At 41.5% G+C, this 21,541-nt stretch overlaps 1 long non-coding RNA gene across 1 annotated transcript; it reads right to left on the bottom strand.

Moving 5' to 3' along the window:
- Positions 1-850: 850 nt before the first annotated feature.
- LOC133379625 (uncharacterized) lies at positions 851-19,430 on the bottom strand. The gene is made up of 4 exons (XR_009761231.1): positions 19,345-19,430; positions 11,297-11,543; positions 3,751-3,931; positions 851-2,269 (listed from the first exon to the last, which is right to left on the bottom strand). It is a non-coding gene; the product is annotated as an uncharacterized LOC133379625 (long non-coding RNA).
- Between the last annotated feature and the right edge of the window lie 2,111 nt (positions 19,431-21,541).

Raw genomic sequence — 21,541 nt, 5'->3', positions numbered from 1 at the left:
ACTCGCTGTGCCTCCTTCCACCCGGTAAGGCACGGAGCTGGATTGACCCTGAATCTTGATTAGGAAGGAAACACACTCACACACAAGCTTTGATCAAAGGTTCCATCCAAACAACCGAGAGAGACAGCTGTGGTCAGAGGGACAACTTCATTCAGAACTCCTCAGTGTTATATAGGACTTTGGGTACAGTAAATAATAAACATCAAAGACGCACATATAGGTAGTAAAACGTGAAAGAATTACATAGAGTACTTCCTTCATGGATAGAAGAGGATATCACATTCCGTCCATTCTCCTGTCAAGCTTGCCAGTACAATGCTTGACGAATAAAAAAAGAATTCCTCTAGGGCAAGCAAGCAATTACCCCTCACCTTTGATCTACATACTTAGCAGTGAGGATTCACAGCTTCACGGGAATAGGAATCTTAAAGGGGCAGCAATTCTCACAGATTCTGAGAGACTGAAAGAAAAGAGTAAGGGCCTCATCTGAACACCCATATAATTTTAGTGATAACAATTCCCCCATTTGGTGCAATTGAGCTGTCAAAAACCAATCTGCACCACTAAGATTAGTTATGTAGACCACGGGCTTCATTCATTGCTTCCCTAAATGCAAGTCATTCCAAGGCATCCATGGTATAGGGTGTTCTTATCCTAGTTGCAGTAGGGGGTTTACACGAGGTAGAAGAAAGTGAGATCAGCAGAGGAGAAACATATGCAAACAACACATAATCAGGGATAAAATGATGAAACATAGAAACCCAAATAGTAAGTAGTTTACTCAACCCCTTCTAGGTAACCACGAGGTAAGCCAGGAAAGTAGATCAACGCTATTTTTACTGACCTCCGACACAAGATCCTTTAAACCATTAATTTTAGATTCAATCTGATGAGAATTATCAGATAAATTGAAACAACACATGCCCTTAAAATCTTGGCAGCCATGATTGTGACGTAACAATAAATAGTCAATAGCAGCCCTGTTCTCCAAAGTGGCTCCACGTATTTGGGCAATTTCTTGATTAACCAAGTCTAAGGCTTGAGAGGTGAAATTCAGCCTTTTCATCATTGCACATGCTAATCTATTGATGGCAATTCCGTTGATGGCTAGGGCAGGCACCCCTATCAGGGATAAGCCAAGGGAAATTACTTCAGCTTGATTTAAGATTCTCACATGATGTTTACACTCTGCAGGAAAGTCGTGAAGAGCAGTAGCTCTCCTAGCTCTACTGTGTGAAATGCCTAATGTGTGATAAGCCCTCTGAGGCAAAGCATAAGTAACTCTCCCAAGAGCACATGGACCCCCCATAGAATTGGCTGGAATCTAGTTGTATGCCACATAACCACATAGCCAGAACCACCCATCAGGCAGTTTGACATGTGCATAAAGAAAACTTATATTTTGCTTCTCTGTACAGTTCAATGGGTTGGAATCTTCAGTCAGATTTATACAATTCTTCAAACAGTTTATTACAACAGAACATGGGATACCTATATGACCTATTGTGCCTAAGCGAAAAGACAGCATATTAGGTTCCTTTCTAGTTCTTATTGACCCCCATTCGATAGAATTAGAATACAGCATGGAAACATTGGAAAAACCTGAAAACATAGTATAATTCCGAACGCTTCCAGGAGTAGATGGAATGCCTAGCAAACAGGTAGTGAAAATGTCATGGGCTGTGGTCAATATCATCAGGCTTGAAGTGGCTGTGATGAATCCAGGTGTTTCAGTGGGAAGTCGGTGTAAGGAGGTGTGGTGCTCAGCATTTATGGAGCGGCAGCAGAGTAGACAGGTTCCTTCATTTAGTACTGAGGTCTTGATGGAAGCAGGAACACACAGTTAGGAAATGGAGCAACAATTTGCCACCTCCCCTCGAGTGACTTTTTTGTTATTATTAAATTGTGAGATATTGATGTTCCCCGGTCAGCTACTTTCCACTCCTGCAGACCAATGTGCCGTAATCGAATCCTCACTAGGTATGTGTCACCACTGGTCACCGTGGGCTTTTCATGAGTGTGATGGATCCAATACTTTTTTCCTTCTGGGAATAGTGCTGCCTGTGTAGTTAACAGGACCAAGTAAGGATTCCCCCCCCACGAAGGGGCTAGCGTTCTTTACTCAGACGTAATCCCCCGGCTCAAAGGGATGGACTTGTTCCTCACAAGGGACTGAGTCTCCTAGGGTTGCCTTTTGTCCCAAGTATCGGAGGCGCCTTCGTAAAAACAATCCAGGGAAATACTTTGCACAGAGTGGCTGGGAGAACATCTGTTGGACGTAATGGTAGTTATACACACACACAAAAAGGAAAACAAAAGGACATATGAGCATCTGTAACATTCCCAATATAGAATCAAGCAGTGTGCTCTGCCTGAGGTATAGGAACATGTGTATTCAGATATAAACAACCAAACATTAAGGGTTTTGTCATTGAATTTTGCACATGTCTGTACCCCCCCCCCTAAAATTCCATGGCAAAACAGCATATGCAAGCACAAACTTCAGAGGAGATATACAGATATATCTGAAAGGAATAATACGTGTTCAGAGCCACTCACCAGCTGTGGCAAGGACTACAGGAGTCAACAGGCACTTAAGGTTAAATTAAATAGGCATGTAAAGAAACATTCCCTCCCACTAGGTTGAGGGGTCTCTGATACCCCACAATCAACACGTGGTCTGGTATTCAGATGGGTAGAACGACAAAACCTGAGGCTAGCACAGTTGCATTTCCTGGTATTACTTACCCAAAAAGGGAATTAATTTCATGGTTAAATTTAATTGTTTACTAAGTCTTTCCACCCCCCCTAGCGGTGGGGTGATGTGACGCATGCAAATCACGTGTCATGTCTAAAGAGGAGTATAAATGGGTTAACAATCAGCTGTGAAGTACGTGTCTGGATTAGAGTTGATAGCAAGAGGTAGCCCAAATTTAGGGGTAAAGTCTATCATCAGGATCTTAATGACAACAGCAGTCATGGAGTGTGCTGCTGTACAGGCTTCAATCCAGTGTGTAAGTTGATCATTATAGATCAAAACATACTTATAACCCCATGAGGGAAGTAAGGAAATAAAGTCAATTTGCAAGTTTTCAAATGGTAAAAGCAGCCCAGGGGCACCTCCCTTTGTGACTCTTTAACGTGGACGAAACATTGAAGTGTAACTTGGCATCTACCAGAGCTTATGTATCACAGTGTCCTTATTCATGAAGCTGGATGCATAACAGGTGAAGAAGCCTTATGGGGCTATAGGGACTTTCCAGAGGCCATCACACCACTGTGCCTTGTGTCTTTGTTCCCAATCCTCGATTTCCTGTGGGGAGAGAAGATCTGCATGCTGCTTAAGAGGTGTTAATTCAAAAACAGGTGTGTGTACAGACAGCAGAAGCAGGTGCTGTGCAATCCAGCAGGCAGCAGGCAGCAACATCAACATTAAACATTACCATTGTGATAGCAGAGGTGTCCTTCTGATGAGCTGGATAATGCATGACAGCTATTTATGATGGTCTGTCCAGGTGCTGTCAAAATAAAGCCTCTCTTCTTTCACAATGCTTCAGTAACATAGCATACACCCAAAAGCATATTAGAGTCCGTGTAATTCTATAAGGGCAACAAAGCTTTGCTGCTTGCGCCCCCTGGTAGAAAGGCAGTGGAGCAGCCCACACAATTTTATATAGAGTAACAACAGAGGCCCTTGTAAACCTCTGGCTCTCCAGCATTAAAAGAGGATCCATCTGTACAAATACTCACAGTCTGCGTTTTCCAAAAACACATCCTTAAGATCTGGACTAGGGGTTTCAGTCAGCTGAATGAGTTGAAGACAAGCATGCTTAACAGTTAAAGCGGAGTCCACATCTGGGAGCAGGGTAGCAGGATTTAGCGAAAACATTCTCTCCATTGTCAGGTTGGAGACTGCCAACAGTTCCAGTTGCTGGTGTGAAAAAGCAGGGCTTCAGCACTTTAAGTAGGGTAGCTGATACCTCATAAGGAACCAAAACAAGCAAGAGATGGCCCATGACCAAGTCCTTTAAATCTTTGAATAGGTAAATCAATGGCAGGGAATATCCAATAGATGCAAGAATACAACAGATGGTGGCCTCAGTTTACAGAGGAGATAAAAAAAATGTAAAAGAGACAAAGATCATCAGATACACACATAATGCAGCATAATTATGCACAGTAAAACCTTTCCTTGAATTTTACAATGATAACACTGGCATCCAGTGAATTGTGGGCTTGTTTAAGGGGCTGTGCTCAATATAGATGTGGATGGGCCAGTGCAAATAGGAAATGAACAGGAAGAACAAACAGTTTCTCATGCCCTGTGCATTTTTGAGGGGATGTTTACTGAGACCTTTCATGGACACCACAGGAACTACTGGTGGATGTACTGGCACCTGTGGGTGTCTTGTTGGCAACCCCTGATTTAAAGTTTGTGCTATGGCTCTGAAGCTCTGCTCATGGGGCAGTTGTGTGCATCTAATGTAAGGGACCAGAGTATGCCTTAATGTTGTGTGTTTATTCATTTGTTTGTTGTTGTTGCTTATTTATTCATTCATTCTTTTCTTCTTGTTGTCATCCAAATGGAGTACTTTTAAGACATACTAATTACAGTGGAAGAGGGTTAAGCCTATGCTAAAGCTGAGTGGATTGTATTTTTTTGTGGTAATTTTGTAGTAATCATCATTGTAATGCCAGAAAAAGGGAGAGAGAGAGGCAATAATGTTCCATTCTTTACATGATTTTATTTGCTGAGAATAATATATAGAACAAGAATGAGAACTAGTAATAAATTAAAATGTAAATACCCAATATATTTTAAACATGATAAGATGCACATGCTAACATTCTGATTTCTCCTCAACTGTTAGATGGACAGGAGTCCTAATGCTGAAACACTAATTATTCCTCAGTTAAAGCTGTAATCCTATATCTACTTACCTGGAAGGACGTCCCATTGATCCAACAGCACTTACTTGTGAGGAGACATTAGAAGTATTGTGTTGTAAGTATATACATAACTGTCACATATATGTTAGATCAAGGATCCATTTAGCTCACTCAGTGTGATCTGTGATTAGTGATGTCTCTCTATGGTCTCAACTGGGATACTTTTTTCATCCCACTTCCTGATATTCTTTAACAGGAGAAGCCCGACTTTGAAACTTGGAAAACTTATGCATGCAAAATGTGGCTGTCCCTCACATTCTCCACAAATTAACTTTATCTCAACCTAAGTTAGGGCTCAATCCAACTGCTTTTTATGCTGGGCTGAGGGAAGTTGAATTTAGCACATCTCTGGCTGAGTCAGCTGGGTCCTGGCTCAGTCGGGCTCAATCACCTGGCTGGCTTAGCTGGCGATTCTCCAGAGAATTCCAGCCCGGCAGAATGGGAGCCAGCAGATGGCCAGAAAAATGGGGGTTTCAGGGAGTGTTGGGGGAGGGGCCAATAGGGGGACTTATGCTACATCCAGGTCCCATTCTGCTCCCTCCCATGGCCCTCCATCCCAGCAGCCATGAACAAGAATAATAAACTGGGGAAAGGGGTGGTGGAAGGAAACATGTTTCATTTCCTTCTGGTGCACCCTGCTGGCACAGCCAGCATCTTCCCCTCCCAGAAACTCCTGAACAGCAGCTTGATGTAGTGGCCCCTTCTGCCAGCTCTGCCTCCATTGGCTGCACTCCTGCCAGCCTCCAACAAGATGGACTGCTCTGCCAAGAACCTGCCCGTGTCTTCATGTGGATGCCTTAGGGTCAAACTACACATGCCATTACATCAAATAAGCAGCTGGCAGCTCTATATATTTTATTATTATTATTACTAAAAAGTAAGGGCTGTATTCAACAAAATCCTACTGAGAGTAGACCCATTGAAATTACTCAACATGTTAGTCATGCCTATTAACTTCAGTGGGTTGTACTTTGAGTAGAACTAAGGAATACCACCCTGTGGAGCGCCAAATTCTGATTGTGACTGCAGTGTTCAGGAAGAAGAGGTTTAATCCTTCCCTCTCTCCCCATGATCTTTCCCCCTGCCCATTAACCCCGGGAAACCAATAGCAAAGAAGAAGAAGAAAGGAAAGTTTACATTGCTTTTTCTTTCTTTCACTACGTTGCACAAGTGAGGGACTATGATTTTTTTTTTAAGTATTACAGGGGCATGGTGCCGCAGGGTTGCTAAGCCTGGGCTAGGAATCACATTTGATACTGACAAAGCAAGTCAAGTTGATAAGTTCTAACAAAATACTTATTAGAAGACATGGTTAAGAAATAGCAGATATTTACAGTCCTTGGTTGCCATTAGGACATCTGATAACAGTGGTGCCAATCTCCTGTGAGTCCAAATTGATCACACTCTCTAGGCCTTCTGAGACATGATCTGATGTCTGATGTGTTGTGTTTGATACAGGCCTTATATAGTGGAAGGATGACTGATTTTGCTCAGTCATCCTGAGTCTTGTATTTTTAAGTGGCCAACAGATGGTGCTGCTATATCATGGAAACACTTTCTAAGAGTTTATTATTCTTGTTTATTCATGATCTCATTGCTCTAGACAAAACAAAAGATAAGGCACCTGGTGTTTATGTACAGTTTCCTGTTGTGTTGTTATCACACTGATAAAAGTGGGCCTGTTGTTGACAACTCAGCAATCATCAGAGAGCTGTAAGAAGCATGAATCCTTAAAAGATTCATTATTGTAATAGTTCTACTTCAAGCCTAAAATATAATGGCTTGCTAATAAGCATGGTTTGTGGCCTCTAAATGCGTACCAATAAAGGTGCGCTTATAAGGAATTTGCATATGTCACTTTAACTCATGTTGATAACCCTCTATGTGACATTACAAGGGGTGAAGGAAATTATTAAACCTCCCATCTTCACATGCTGTGGTCTGAATCCAGATTATTGTTAAACATGTTTTAACACGTCACTATAGGGAATCATAGGAAGAAAATGCAGGTATGGAAACAAAGATTCATTTGGAGCCGTGGAAATTGGGGCACATTACAGTAGCTCAGACTAGCAACTCAGCCATCATTGAAACTTGATCAGTTACAATGTCCACACTTCCAAGTTTTCCTACAATTAGGCCACTCCAGATATACAAATTTTACAAAAGGCTGGTATAGGAACTATTATAATCACAGGGTTTTTCCCTCTGAGGTGTTGCTGTTGTTAGACTTGTTAGTTGCTTGTTATCCAAAGATTTCCAGGCCACTCTTGAGCGGTCTTTATGTTTCTACAGAGTCAAAATATGGATGCAGATCACTGTACCAGGCATGGGATGGAGATCAAGCAGGGAAAAATACAGGAAGCTTTATTACAGTGTTTCATTTTCAGATGAAATACATAGTAATTCTCAACTTAATGAACTAATAAAGAGGTTGTTAATAGGAATTCAGTAGTTTCCCTTACTTTCATTCATGATAGCAACTTCCTGTTAGGATTTGAAAGAGGAGTATTTAATGGTTCATGAAACACTGTTATTTCTTGTGGTTTGATTTCAGCATGCCTTGACTGTGGCTGCATTCAGACGTGAGGTTTATTACCTTAGCTTTACTGATTATAATGGTAATGCTTCTGTCCCGATTGCTAACATTCATTTCACACTGTTGCATTATTGAACTGTGGCTTATTATTATTATTATTATTATTAAATTTGTATCCTGCCCTTCCTCCCAGCAGGAGCCCAGGGCGGCAAACAAGGCACTAAAAACACTTTAAAACATCATAAAAACAAATCTTAAAATAAATTAAGACAAAACAGCATTAAAAACATTTTAAAAACTTTTTAAAAAGGGTTAAAACATTATTAAAAACATATTAAGCAATTCTGACACAGATATACTGCCATGTCATGCTAAATTTCATTCACACCAGTGGGCATGGTGTGACACAACAATTAACATGACTGGACATGTCCCTACTCCCCCACCCTTTCCAAATACTTGCACTTCTGTTGTCCCCTGACTCTCCCATGAAAATGGCAGGAAAGAACTGTATGCCAATATACCACCCCAAATTTTGTCACTTTACTCCTGTGGGGTTGATGGGTTGTGAACAGATTTTTCCTGGGAACAATTAACATGGAAATGAGCACTAAACTTCCACTAGATTCCCTGATGGCTTTTACATTGTGTGAAAGATTAAATAAAATGCAGAAATTATCAGGTAAGGAAATGTCAGGGAAATGGAATAAACTGCTGTCTGAATGCAGCCTCTGAAAGGTAGTAGAGACACTGGGGGTGGATTAATTTTAACTGGAGAAGCACCTTAGCTGTTGTTAGTCACACGCCTTATTGTATTAATGACAGCCTGTTGAAAGCAATGATGTGTTAGCTGTTGTGAATGTATGAGCCTTCTAGGCAGGGGGAAGAGATCTGACAATGTTGAACTCTTTAAATAAAAATCATCTGATATACATTCATTATAACAGGAAAGTAAGAGTCACCTAGTCAAAGCCTTCAGATGTGGATTTAGTTCAAGGAAGACCAAATCAAAGTGGAATCAGTGGGATGCATAGAAAAGGGTAAGCCAGATGGCAAATTTTCCTACATGAAACTGGGTAAATAAGTATTTTTTTAAAAAAAATATTTTCCAGCACATCTGGCAGGAGAAGGAGGACTTGCAGGAATAGTAAGAAAGATATTTCATCATCTGCATTAGTGGAAAATAGAATACAAGTCCTCACATGATGTAAATGTGAAACTTACATATGAGGCTGGATGTTCATTTAACAAAATACCAGGGTCATTATACTCTTGGCTTTGTTTAACCTGATTTGTTCTCAAATATGCATTTAGGAAACAATCACCAGAAATAAAGCTGCAGGTGCAGAAATCAGCAAGCTGAATCAAAGTACATCCTCAACATTATTTGCCCTTTCTATAGCCTATTTTAGGATCTGAAACTGCTTAATAATATGCTTTTATATAATGTAGGCATATACAGTATCATGGTAATAAGTAGAAGCTTATTAATGCTATGTAAGAATGGATTATGTTACCTGACATCAGAAGAGTGGGGGCTTGCTGGGCAATGCCAAGGCAGGAAGCCCAAATATAGAACAGTAAGAAGAGTCAGACTCATGAAGCAGCCGGCTCTCAGAAGAATGGCAATGCATTGATCATGATTGGCTGCACAGGGGATCAGCTTCTGGGAAGTGGGACTGTCCACTGGGTATATCAGGAGCGGGCAGCCTATTATTAAAGATGAGTCTGCATGTACTAAAGTTAGAGATATTCCACGTGCCTCCATTAAGAGACTGGGCGGTGGTGTGTGTGTGTGACCTAACAATCGCTACTGTTAATATCAAAGATAGGCATTTCCCAGTAGCTGAATGGTGAAGTATAATATCTGCTGCTCTGTAGTGTTAAAAGCTGAAGATATATGCTGTAGTGCTAATAAACTATGGATAATAGGCACAGTTGGTGTCAATCTTGCTTACCTGGATATGTTTAAAAGAACCATTAGCCAAAAAAGAGAAAGATTTATGGCAAAACAGTAATAGGCAATGTAACGGTATAGTTTCTTCCTTTGTACCTGAACACCATAAAAATTTTTAATATTAATGTTCATGCAAAGCAGATCAATGGGGTCATGACTGGTATCATGATGGGTTTATAGCTAAGGAATGCATGCTCATGAATAAATGTATACCTTCTCCAGCAAGCACAATTCAGTTTGCCTTCCAAGGTCAAGCCCATGGATCTGTAGACATTATACTTCCTTTTCTTTGACATGTGAACTAAGGAGATTTTTTGGTAAAAGTCCAATAATTAAATATAAATGAATTAACTATGTGCCTGTTATTATTTTAATGGAGCTACCCTGGAGGAACAAAGATTAACGTGGTCCTGACAACTATTACCAATATGTTTCCAAAGGAATTGCCAGTTTCCTGCCTTGATGGCCTTCTGCTTGCTTAATAATATGTGGCAATACAACTTATCAAGATTGAGGCTAGATTATCATCAGCACAGAGAAATCATGCCAATTCACCTGCAAAATTGAATAAATTTTCATCAGCTCTTTGGGAGCTTTCAGACAGCTGGATTTTCTGACCCCATTCAGTTTCCTGAACATTGGGATCAGAATGAAAATGCCAGGGAATTAGATTTTAATCTATGTAGTAACCATTTAAAAATTGAATGGATGGTTACTGTTGTGGGAATGTATATAAGCATATCATTAGCCTTGACTGTTCCTATTTATGTTGCTTCTAACAAGGATGAATGCAATCCTCCAGTAAGTGCAGTTATACTCTCTTTGATTTTGAACAATCTGACCTTAAATGGCATTCTGTTTTGCTCCTGAAAGTAAAAATACAAAAACATTACAAGAGTGGAGCAGAATGAAATCTTGCACAGCAGCAGGGAGCTGTAGCATTACAGCATGCTATTAATGATTTGTCAAATGAAAAGCATTCCCCATTCTGCGTGGTGGAAGAGTGGTTGCTAACTACTTGTAAACAACTAATTTTCTAGCACAGCAGGCTTAGTGGTTTCACAACACATGTACAATTGATATGGTCTTGCAGGACATGCCTGAAGAATTTATAAACCATTTTAATCCTGCAATTTTAAGCAGCAGCATCTCTGCTTAGCAGGTTTTTTATGTCTGTGTATTAGATGATTGACTATTCTTGACTCCACCTTGTTTCTGGATTGATACATATGCAGTAGGATCTACTTCTGTCAGCTACTGGCTGACATATTGCATTGCACACATGAATGCAGTCACAGGGATAATGGGCATATATGGAAAACCTGCTCCAGTTGAATAGGAGAACCAGCCCTAAGAGGCAAATTCCTAAAGGAAAGAAATGTGGATAGAAAATGTATGCTGGATCAGACCAAAGGCTCATACTGTCCAGCATCCTGTTCTCACAGTGATCAGCTAGATGCCTTTAGGAAGCCCACAAGCAGGACACGAACAAAATCGCATTCTCCCCACTTGGGATTAGGGGTGTACAAAGTTGTCAGTGTCCATCTCAATATGTATCCATCAAATTCTGAACGTTTTTTGTTCCATTTTGTTTTCCACAACATACGACACTATTTGTTTCATTTTTTTCTATAATTGAATTTTATGTATTTACCTAGTTTTTGTCTGCTATGGACTGCTTATACTAATTCAATCTTTTTTATCTCTGAATGAGTGCAAAACACAATAAATGTCTTCTCCCAGAGACAAGCAGGATTGAATAACCTGTACATCAGATGATGCATGCAAAGTGCAATTCTGAATGCTTTGGGTGCACTACCCAGTTCCCTGTGGGGAACTATGTGGCATACCTGAACCCTGCTTGGATTTCTTCACAAGCTTGCTCTGGACCAGTGTGGAGTCACTGTTCTCCTCCTCCTCCTCCTCCTCTTCTAATGTTCTATCTTTATTTTTCTCATCCAGAAGTGTATGAGCAAGCTGTTCAGCTCCGGGGGGGGGGTCAATTCATTGCAGTTTTTGTCATGACCATGTTCAGCTGTAGCTGGTTCTGCCCATCCTTCACCCATTTGGTGTTGGATTGTTCCTCCACAGAACACTCTGGATGAAGACATAACAAGTACACTATGTACTTATAAACAAGTAGATCCCACAAAATTAGGTAATTTTTAAAAATACATAATTAGTTACATAAAATTCACAGTTCCTTTTTTTTAAAAAGAAGGGATTTTGATCTTGACCAGCAACTGAACACATGAAAAAGGGGATTTTCATATCCACGTTCACTTACTGCAGATTCTTTGATATCCATACTTGTAATTTTCAGCAACTGGTATTCAGAATCAGTACCTCTGACTCTCCTACATTAAACAATTATTGTTCACAAATAAGCCCTTATGATGGGGCAGTTTAAAATATTCATCAATAAATGAATAAATTATCATCTGGGTTCAATTACATGTTTGGGAAGAAGAACACATACGATTTCTGAAGGATCTGTTCTGTGGGTGCATCACTCTTCATCCACAGATTGGCTTCCTCCATCAAATAATAAGCTCATGTAATAAGATCAGAATGAATCAGGACATTTTTATCTCGTGGTGGAGGCAAATGTCAGGGTATCCTTTCATGTATTTGAAAAAACTGTGCCTGAAAACTCTGTTCAGTGCATCCATGTGCATATCATGCTTAACTAGATTTAGCTTCCTAAGCTGAAAAGGAAGAATGGGCATTCAGTGTGAGATCATTATTTCCTGACCTGCCCATCATACTCATTGTGTTATCGCTATCATCTCCCATCTATTCTGTTTCTCAGTTGGTGCATTGCTGTACGCTCTTGCCTGATACTGTAGAGTCATTCACCAATTGACTCAGAAACAGATGCTCTCCTATGTATTTCCATTGTCCCATTTTTTCCCCTCTGTGCAGATATTTCTCATGGATAGAAAAGCTAAGATTCACAGCCAATCTCGTAATAACCTTGAGGAATACAATTCTTTCAAACCTGTTGGTTCATCAGTAGTGGAGCCTATTTATTCAATGAATACCTTCGATATAGGTATTCTATACTGGAGCAATACAAGACTACATCAGCGTGGCTACCGGGACAGTTATCTCCAGAACAGATAGGTCCTTAGTGACTAGTTTATTTAATTGGAGAGCAGCATAGTCAATTCAATCTTTCCTTCTCTGTTTTCCCCATTAGCACTACCTGCTGATGTTTCCTTGGGGCCTTTATTATTCTTTTTTTTCTTTACAAGAAAGTATATTAGACTGTAGAATTGTTTCCCAAGTGACATGGTAGCAACTGGAACCATTAAAGCTAGACTTGAGAAAGCACTCAAGGATATACTGTGGAGAACTATCAATCCTGCAATGGTAGAGAAATGAACAAGTCACCCTAATATGTCTTTTCCGTCTCTCATTTCAGTGTGCTATATATTATACTCTTAAACTGTTGTATGTAATCCTCAGTGGCACCACTGGAAACCATTTAGTGTGTAAGATGAGTTTCAGTTTCTAAATGATAAACAATGATATTCAGGTTTCTTTTCTGTTAATTTTTGGCACCAGTTTGGCCAAGTCTTCTAACTCTTGCTTCATTTCTTGCAAATGTCTTCTTTTCCTCTTCAAGTTTTATATGTTTTCCACTTGTAAGGATTAAATTGTAAGGATTAAGGTAAGAAGCCAGCAGGGGTGTGGGGGCTTTCCAGTGTTTTGCACCGCCTGCAGCATGTACGACTATCTGCCTGTTGGACAGAAGTCGTGGGTGTGCTCTCGGTGCAATGAGCTCCTGGCTCTCCGGGAATGACTTCATTTCCTTGAGGCCAAGGTGGCGGACCTGGAAAAGCTGAGAGAGACAGAGAGGTGTGTGGAGGAGGCCTTCAGGAATGTTATAGGTGTGTCCCACTCCAACGATGATAGCTCTCCTGCTATCATGGAGAACGATGGTCTCGGGGAAGGAGAGCATCCAGCTGAGGAAGAGGGAAATGATCCCTTAGAAGGGACCCATTCCTTGGGGGATGAGCAGCTATCCTCTCGTGCCGAGGATATATCTCCAGGGGGTGGAGGGATCCTTGTAGTGGGTGATTCGATCATTAGGAACATAGACAGTGGGGTGTGTGATGGGCGTGTAGACCGGAAGGTGTTTTGCCTGCCTGGTGCAAAGGTTGCGGATATCGCCCGTCATTTAGATAGTTTGGTAGACAGTGCTGGGAAGGAGTCAGTGGTCGTGGTGCACATTGGCACCAACGACATGGGGAAATGCAGCCGTGAGGTCCTGGAAGCAAAATTTAGGTTGCTAGGTAGGATGCTGAAAGCCAGGACCTCCAAGGTGGCTTTCTCTGAAATGCTACCGGTTCCACGCGCAGGACCAGCCAGACAGGCCCAGCTTCGCAGTCTCAATGCGTGGATGAGACGATGGTGTCGGGTGGAAGGGTTTGGATTTGTTAGGCACTGGGGAACATTTTGGGACAAGCCGGGCCTGTACAAAAGGGACGGGCTCCACTTGAACCAGAATGGAACCAGACTGCTGGCACTTAAAATTAAAAAGGTGGCAGAGCAGCTTTTAAACTGACTGAGGGGGGAAACCCGACAGGAGCTGAGAAAGGTCCGGTTCGCAATAAACCTCCCCCCTGGGATAAAAACCAAAGAAATGATGAAATTTTAAAAGGGGTAGGCCTAGAAGTAGGCATTGTGAGAGCAGGGGCACAGGATATAAATTCAGAAGAGCAAAATTACCACAGGCCTAACCACAAGTGCCAAAGACACTTGAAGAGAGACACTGCTTACAAGTGCCTGTACGCTAATGCTAGGAGCTTCCGAACCAAGATGGGAGAACTGGAGTGCTTGGTCTTAGAGAATAGCATTGATATAGTGAGCATAACCGAGACCTGGTGGAATGGAGAAAACCAGTGGGATATGGTTATCCCTGGATGTAAACTATATCGGAAGGACAGGGAAGGACGTATTGGTGGCGGAGTCGCTCTATACGTGAAAGAAGGCATTGAATCCAGCAAGCTCGAAACCCCAAAAGAGGCAGACTCCTCCACAGAATCGTTGTGGGTGGTGATACCGTGCCCCAGGAGGGACTTAATACTGGGAACGATCTATCGTCCCCCTGATCAAAATGCTCAGGGAGACCTTGAGATGAGATATGAAATTGAGGAAGTATCCAAACTAGGAAATGTGGTAGTAATGGGTGACTTCAACTACCCGGACATAGACTGGCTGCATATGTGTTCCAGTCATGACAAAGAAGCAAAGTTTCTAGATATTCTAAATGACTATTCCCTAGATCAGTTGGTCATGGAACCGACCAGAGGGACGGCAACCCTGGACTTAATCCTCAGTGGGGACCGGGACCTGGTGCGAGATGTAAGTGTTGTTGAACCAATTGGGAGCAGTGACCACAGTGCTATTAAATTAAACATACATGTAACTGGCCAATTGCCACGAAAATCCAACACGGTCACATTTGACTTCAAAAGAGGAAACTTCACAAAAATGAGGGGATTGGTAAAAAGAAAGCTGAAAAACAAAGTCCAGAGGGTCACATCACTCGAAAATGCTTGGAAGTTGTTTAAAAACACTATATTAGAAGCTCAACTGGAGTGCATACCGCAGATCAGAAAAGGTACCGCCAGGGCCAAGAAGATGCCAGCATGGTTAACGAGCAAAGTCAAGGAAGCTCTTAGAGGCAAAAAGTCTTCCTTCAGAAAATGGAAGTCTTGTCCGAATGAAGAAAATAAAAAAGAACACAAACTCTGGCAAAAGAAATGCAAGAAGACAATAAGGGATGCTAAAAAAGAATTTGAGGAGCACATTGCTAAGAACATAAAAACCAACAACAAAAAATTCTATAAATACATTCAAAGCAGGAGACAATTGGACCCTTGGATGATAAGGGAGTCAAAGGTGTACTAAAGAACGATAAGGAGATTGCAGAGAAGCTAAATGAATTCTTTGCATCTGTCTTCACAGTGGAAGATATAGGGCAGATCCCTGAACCTGAACTAACATTTGCAGGAAGGGATTTTGAGGAACTAAGACAAATAGTGGTAACGAGAGAGGAAGTTCTAAGCTTAATGGACAATATAAAAACTGACAAATCACCGGGCCCGGATGGCATCCACCCGAGAGTTCTCAAAGAACTCAAAGGTGAAATTGCTGATCTGCTGACTAAAATATGTAACTTGTCCCTCGGGTCCTCCTCCGTGCCTGAGGACTGGAAAGTGGCAAATGTAACGCCAATCTTCAAAAAGGGATCCAGAGGGGATCCCGGAAATTACAGGCCAGTTAGCTTAACTTCTGTCCCTGGAAAACTGGTAGAAAGTATTATTAAAGCTAGATTAACTAAGCACATAGAAGAACAAGCCTTGCTGAAGCAGAGCCAGCATGGCTTCTGCAAGGGAAAGTCCTGTCTCAGTAACCTATTAGAATTCTTTGAGAGTGTCAACAAGCATATAGATAGAGGTGATCCAGTGGACATAGTGTACTTAGACTTTCAAAAAGCGTTTGACAAGGTACCTCACCAAAGGCTTCTGAGGAAGCTTAGCAGTCATGGAATAAGAGGAGAGGTCCTCTTGTGGATAAGGAATTGGTTAAGAAGCAGAAAGCAGAGAGTAGGAATAAATGGACAGTTCTCCCAATGGAGGGCTGTAGAAAGTGGAGTCCCTCAAGGATCGGTATTGGGACCTGTACTTTTCAACTTGTTCATTAATGACCTAGAATTAGGAGTGAGCAGTGAAGTGGCCAAGTTTGCTGACGACACTAAATTGTTCAGGGTTGTTAAAACAAAAAGGGATTGTGAAGAGCTCCAAAAAGATCTCTCCAAACTGAGTGAATGGGCAGAAAAATGGCAAATGCAATTCAATATAAACAAGTGTAAAATTATGCATATTGGAGCAAAAAATCTGAATTTCACATATACGCTCATGGGGTCTGAACTGGCGGTGACCGACCAGGAGAGAGACCTCGGGGTTGTGGTGGACAGCACGATGAAAATGTCGACCCAGTGTGCGGCAGCTGTGAAAAAGGCAAATTCCATGCTAGCGATAATTAGGAAAGGTATTGAAAATAAAACAGCCGATATCATAATGCCGTTGTATAAATCTATGGTGCGGCCGCATTTGGAATACTGTGTACAGTTCTGGTCGCCTCATCTCAGAAAGGATATTATAGAATTGGAAAAGGTTCAGAAGAGGGCAACCAGAATGATCAAGGGGATGGAGCGACTCCCTTACGAGGAAAGGTTGCAGCATTTGGGGCTTTTTAGTTTAGAGAAAAGGCGGGTCAGAGGAGACATGATAGAAGTGTATAAAATTATGCATGGCATTGAGAAAGTGGATAGAGAAAAGTTCTTCTCCCTCTCTCATAATACTAGAACTCGTGGACATTCAAAGAAGCTGAATGTTGGAAGATTCAGGACAGACAAAAGGAAGTACTTCTTACTCAGTGCATAGTTAAACTATGGAATTTGCTCCCACAAGATGCAGTAATGGCCACCAGCTTGGATGGCTTTAAAAGAAGATTAGACAAATTCATGGAGGACAGGGCTATCAATGGCTACTAGCCGTGATGGCTGTGCTGTGCCACCCTAGTCAGAGGCAGCATGCTTCTGAAAACCAGTTGCCGGAAGCCTCAGGAGGGGAGAGTGTTCTTGCACTCGGGTCCTGCTTGCGGGCTTCCCCCAGGCACCTGGTAGGCCACTGTGAGAACAGGATGCTGGACTAGATGGGCCACTGGCCTGATCCAGCAGGCTCTTCTTATGTTCTTATGTTCTTAAATTCCATTTTCAGATCAACAGTTACCTTCACAAACAGATGAGTCCTGCTGGGTCAGACCAAAGGGCTATCTGATCCAGCATTGTTACCCACAATGACCAACCAGATGCCTATGAGAAGCAGGACATGAGGGCAATAGCCTCCTTCTGCTATTGTTACACAGCAGCTGGTATTAAGAAGCATACTGCCTGTAATCCCAGAGGTAGTATATAGCCATCATGACTAATAGCCAATGAAAGTCTTATCCTCTATGATCCCCCTTTAAAACCATCTATCTTGATGGCCATCACCACACCTTTAGCCACCTTGAACATTTTTAATGGAAATGCATCAAAATGTTCTAGTGAATTCCATATAACGATGTGCTGTACTTCCTTTTGTCTGTCCTGAATTTCACACCTCTTTAGTTGGTCGACTCCATCCTGGCTCCCAGTGGTGGACTAGTCATATCAACTGATTCATACCTTTCTTTGCCTCTGCATCTCAAAGTCGTGTCAAGGAAGCACCTGACAGCTTCATCACATTCTGGGTGGACAGTCAGTCGGATTTTCATTGTTTGTAGCCAATGGCCATTACAATGTAAATCACAAAAGCAAAACCAGACAATCTAAGAGCATGTTAAAACATTCCAGTTTTCAGAACTTCTAGATTATTAAACATAATAATGTATTTATGGGTCAAATAAGTACCCCTAACTTTCTCACTACCTTATAGCCTCAGATGTGAAAAAACCATCAGGGGCCAAGGACTGCTTCCTATCCCATATCCCCTGAGCAGAGAAAGGTAGATTGGATAAACAACACTTCCCCATTAAGGTGCCTCAGAGCACTCATCAGGGCAGTCTAGATTAAAATCCTTCCCTGCCTGTTCCATATCTGCTAGCCATTTGTTTTCCAAGGCTGAAAGGGGAAAAAAAGAAATTATCTTCTCCCAAGCATTTTAGCATGTGTTTTTAAATTGTTTTTTTAAAAAAAATAAATTGTGTTTTTAATTTTTTTGTGTGTTTTAAAAATTTGTATATTTGTTTTTAATGTTTTCAATTGCTGTAAACCGGCCAGAGAGCTTCTGCTATGGGGCAGTATATAAATGTAATAAATAAATAAACAAACAGCATTGGGAAAAATCCCCCCCCAATTCCTAATTAGCCAACATTGGGTGACCAGCTAATCCTACATTGTAGATCTTTGGTAGATGAGCTGCTGCTCTAGGGAGTAAAAAGGCCAAGTGAAGGTGCTTCTTTATAAAGGTTGAGTCACCCCTCGGTCCTGAATGGCCCATGTCATTACTGCATCATACTAGCCCATCCCTTTCATTCTGTTCCCAGAAGAGGCGGTGCAAATTTGTCCCTTTATAAGGAGTGGCAGGCAGAACACTATTGAGAGACTGTGATTTGGAACAATGAAGTGGCTTGGGAAATGAGGAATGCTTCACCCATTCTCAGAAGAAAATGATACCGGAACCAATCTTCGATCAATCCCCTCACCACCACAGCCAAAACAACAGGAGAAAGTGTTAAAAAATTGTGTCCTTTATTTCTAAATGCCTTCAATTATTTTCCTATTGGGATACTTTCTGATTTTCTACACAACTCTTTAAGGCTTGGTTCAAACCATATCATTAGATTGCTATTTCAAATGGCAACAGAAATTCATTGGGGTAGATTGGGGCCCCGCAAGGTTAGGTAGGCTTACTCAGCAATATTTATTATGAAACAGCAGGAGGATGTGGGCAGGCTGTGTATGAGTGGGGGTGGGAGGTTGTGATAATTGAGACTATCCAGATTCTTTACGGACTGTGACCAAACTTTGATACTCTAATCTTAAAGCTAGTTGTGTAAGATTTCAATCTATCGCAGTGCTTTTCAGTGGCCATTTAGAAGAGGAAGAAAAAAAGGGGGGGAAGCCCCCAAGACGCCAAAAAGTGTGTTTATGAAAATAATTCCAAAGCAGTTTATTAAAAAGACAAGCCCAACGCGTTTCGGCCACCTCATATTTTGGGCTTCGTCAGGGGCTGAAAGTTGAAACATACAAACATGTAATCAGTATTAAAATCTTATGGGACATACAATTCATTATCACATAGCACAGGAACAAACACCAATCATTGTACTCACATACCAAAGATGGAAAGTAACTTTTGCTGAAGAGATTTCAAACAGTATAACTAAAGGTTCTTTGTCAAAGGAAAATATCCGAGTGTTTCTTTTGGCCACAAGCCTGATATTAAATCCTTACATTCAATTGCCTTTAGGTTCTGAAGCCGAGAGATAGATTGCAGATGTAAGCAAGGGAACGTCTCTAAAGTGTAAGACTCACAGGAGGGGAAGTAATTCCAGCTCACCGTTCAGACCACTCGGAGTTAGTGTGTCAAGTTCTAAGATCCAAGCCAGATCCATTTAGAAGAGCAAATAATTTCTAATGAGGTGGGTGTATGTATAAAAAGTGTGCCATCTTCCTTAACGTATCAGATTACCAATATAGGACATGGCTTGGTACCTGTATATCTCAGGCATCAGCTCCTCCCATATGATCCTGCCTGAGCTCTTCTCATTATCTCATCACCAACAGGAGCCGCCCTGAGCTCCTACTGGGAGGAAGGGCAGGATATACATTTAGTAAACCAATTAAATAAAAATAAGTAAATAAAAATGGTGTGACTGATGGGAAGAAGAGGGAAGGTCTTTTAAGTTGTGCTTATCTCAACTGTGGAATAAACCTCCAAAGATAAGTTTTTCAGGTTCCTCTTTGATTTTAAACAGGATCTCAAGACCATTTTAGCGAAGCTTTGAAATGCTTTTAGTCTGCTGGTGCTGATACAATTCTGTGTGATGATGTTATATTTTTAGGGTTGTTTCCAATTTATATTTTTATTGTTCTGTGCTTTTTTAATTTTATCATAGAAAGACCGGATACAAATGTTCAAATGTTGTTGTTATGTGCCTTCAAGTTGATTATGATTTATGGAAACCCTATGAATCAGTGACCTCCAAGAGCATCTGTTATAAACCACCCTGTTCAGATCTTGTAAGTTCAGGTCTGTGGCTTCCTTTCTAGAATCAATCCATCTCTTGTTTGGCCTTCCTCTTTTTCTACTGCCTTCTGTTTTCCCCAGCATTATTATCTTTTCTAATGCATCATTTCTTCTCATGCTGTGTCCAAAGTATGATAACCTTCAATTCATCATTTTAACTTCTAGTGACAGTTCTGGTTTAATTTGTTGTAACACCCAATTATTTGTCTTTTTCACAGTCCATGGTATGCGCAAAGCTGTCCTCCAACGCCACATTTCAAATGAGCTGATTTTTTCTCTTACCTACTTTTTTCACTGTCCAACTGTCACATCCATACATAGAGATCAGGAATACCATGGTATGAATGATCCTGACTTTGGTGTTCAGTGAAACATATTTGCATTTGAGGACCTTTCCTAGTTCTCTCATAGCTGCCCTCCCCAGTCCTAGCCTAATTTCTTGAGTATTGCCTCCATTTTGGTTAATGACTGTGCCAAGGCATTGATAATCCTTGACAAGTTCAATGTCATTGTCAGCTTTAAAGTTACATAAATCTTCTATGGTCATTACTTTAGTCTTCTGTAATGTCTTCTGTTCAGTCTTCAGCTGTAGTCCTGCTTTTGTGCTTTCCTCTAACTTTCAACAGCATTCATTTCAAATCATTACTGGTTTCTGCTAGTAGTATGGTATTGTCTGCATGTCTTAAATTATTGATTTTTTTTCCTCCAATTTTCACACCTCCTTCATCTTGGTCCAATCCTGCTTTCCGTATGATACATTCTGCATTGTCATGGCCCCTTCAGAGGACTCGGAGAAAGAGGCAGAGTTGGTAGACCCAGGAGAAGGAACTAGTGGAACCCCTGAGGACACAGTTCTGGCTCTTCCCCAGCTGGAGAATGTCCAGGACCTGGCTGAAGCCCCTCAGTCGGATTCTGGGCATGAACAGGAGGCTCCCCTCCCTCCTGCAGAAAGGAGACCCCAGCGAGTAGCACAGCAACGGTCGGGTCGTTTAAGAACAAGCAGCTCTGAGCAGATGGGAGACTAATCATGGGGACTTGGCTTAGGGAGACTGTTATAAAAGGCAGTTCATGGCTGCAGCAGACTGCTGACTACAACGTTGGTTGTGACCCCTCACGTGTAACGCTGTTGCTAGCCTCTAGACCTTCTGACTGGACCCCTGGCTTTCTGAACTCTGCTTCCCTACCTGGACAACGCTCTTGAACAATGCTACTGGTTAGTTTGTCAAGCCTTTCTTCTGCCAGCCGGCCTCCTTTATCTGCCTGGCCTTGACTGATTTATTGCCC

This window comes from Rhineura floridana, chromosome 1 (assembly GCF_030035675.1).
Source record: "Rhineura floridana isolate rRhiFlo1 chromosome 1, rRhiFlo1.hap2, whole genome shotgun sequence".
Lineage (NCBI taxonomy): Eukaryota > Metazoa > Chordata > Lepidosauria > Squamata > Rhineuridae > Rhineura > Rhineura floridana.
This window is presented reverse-complemented; position numbering and strand designations above follow the sequence as displayed.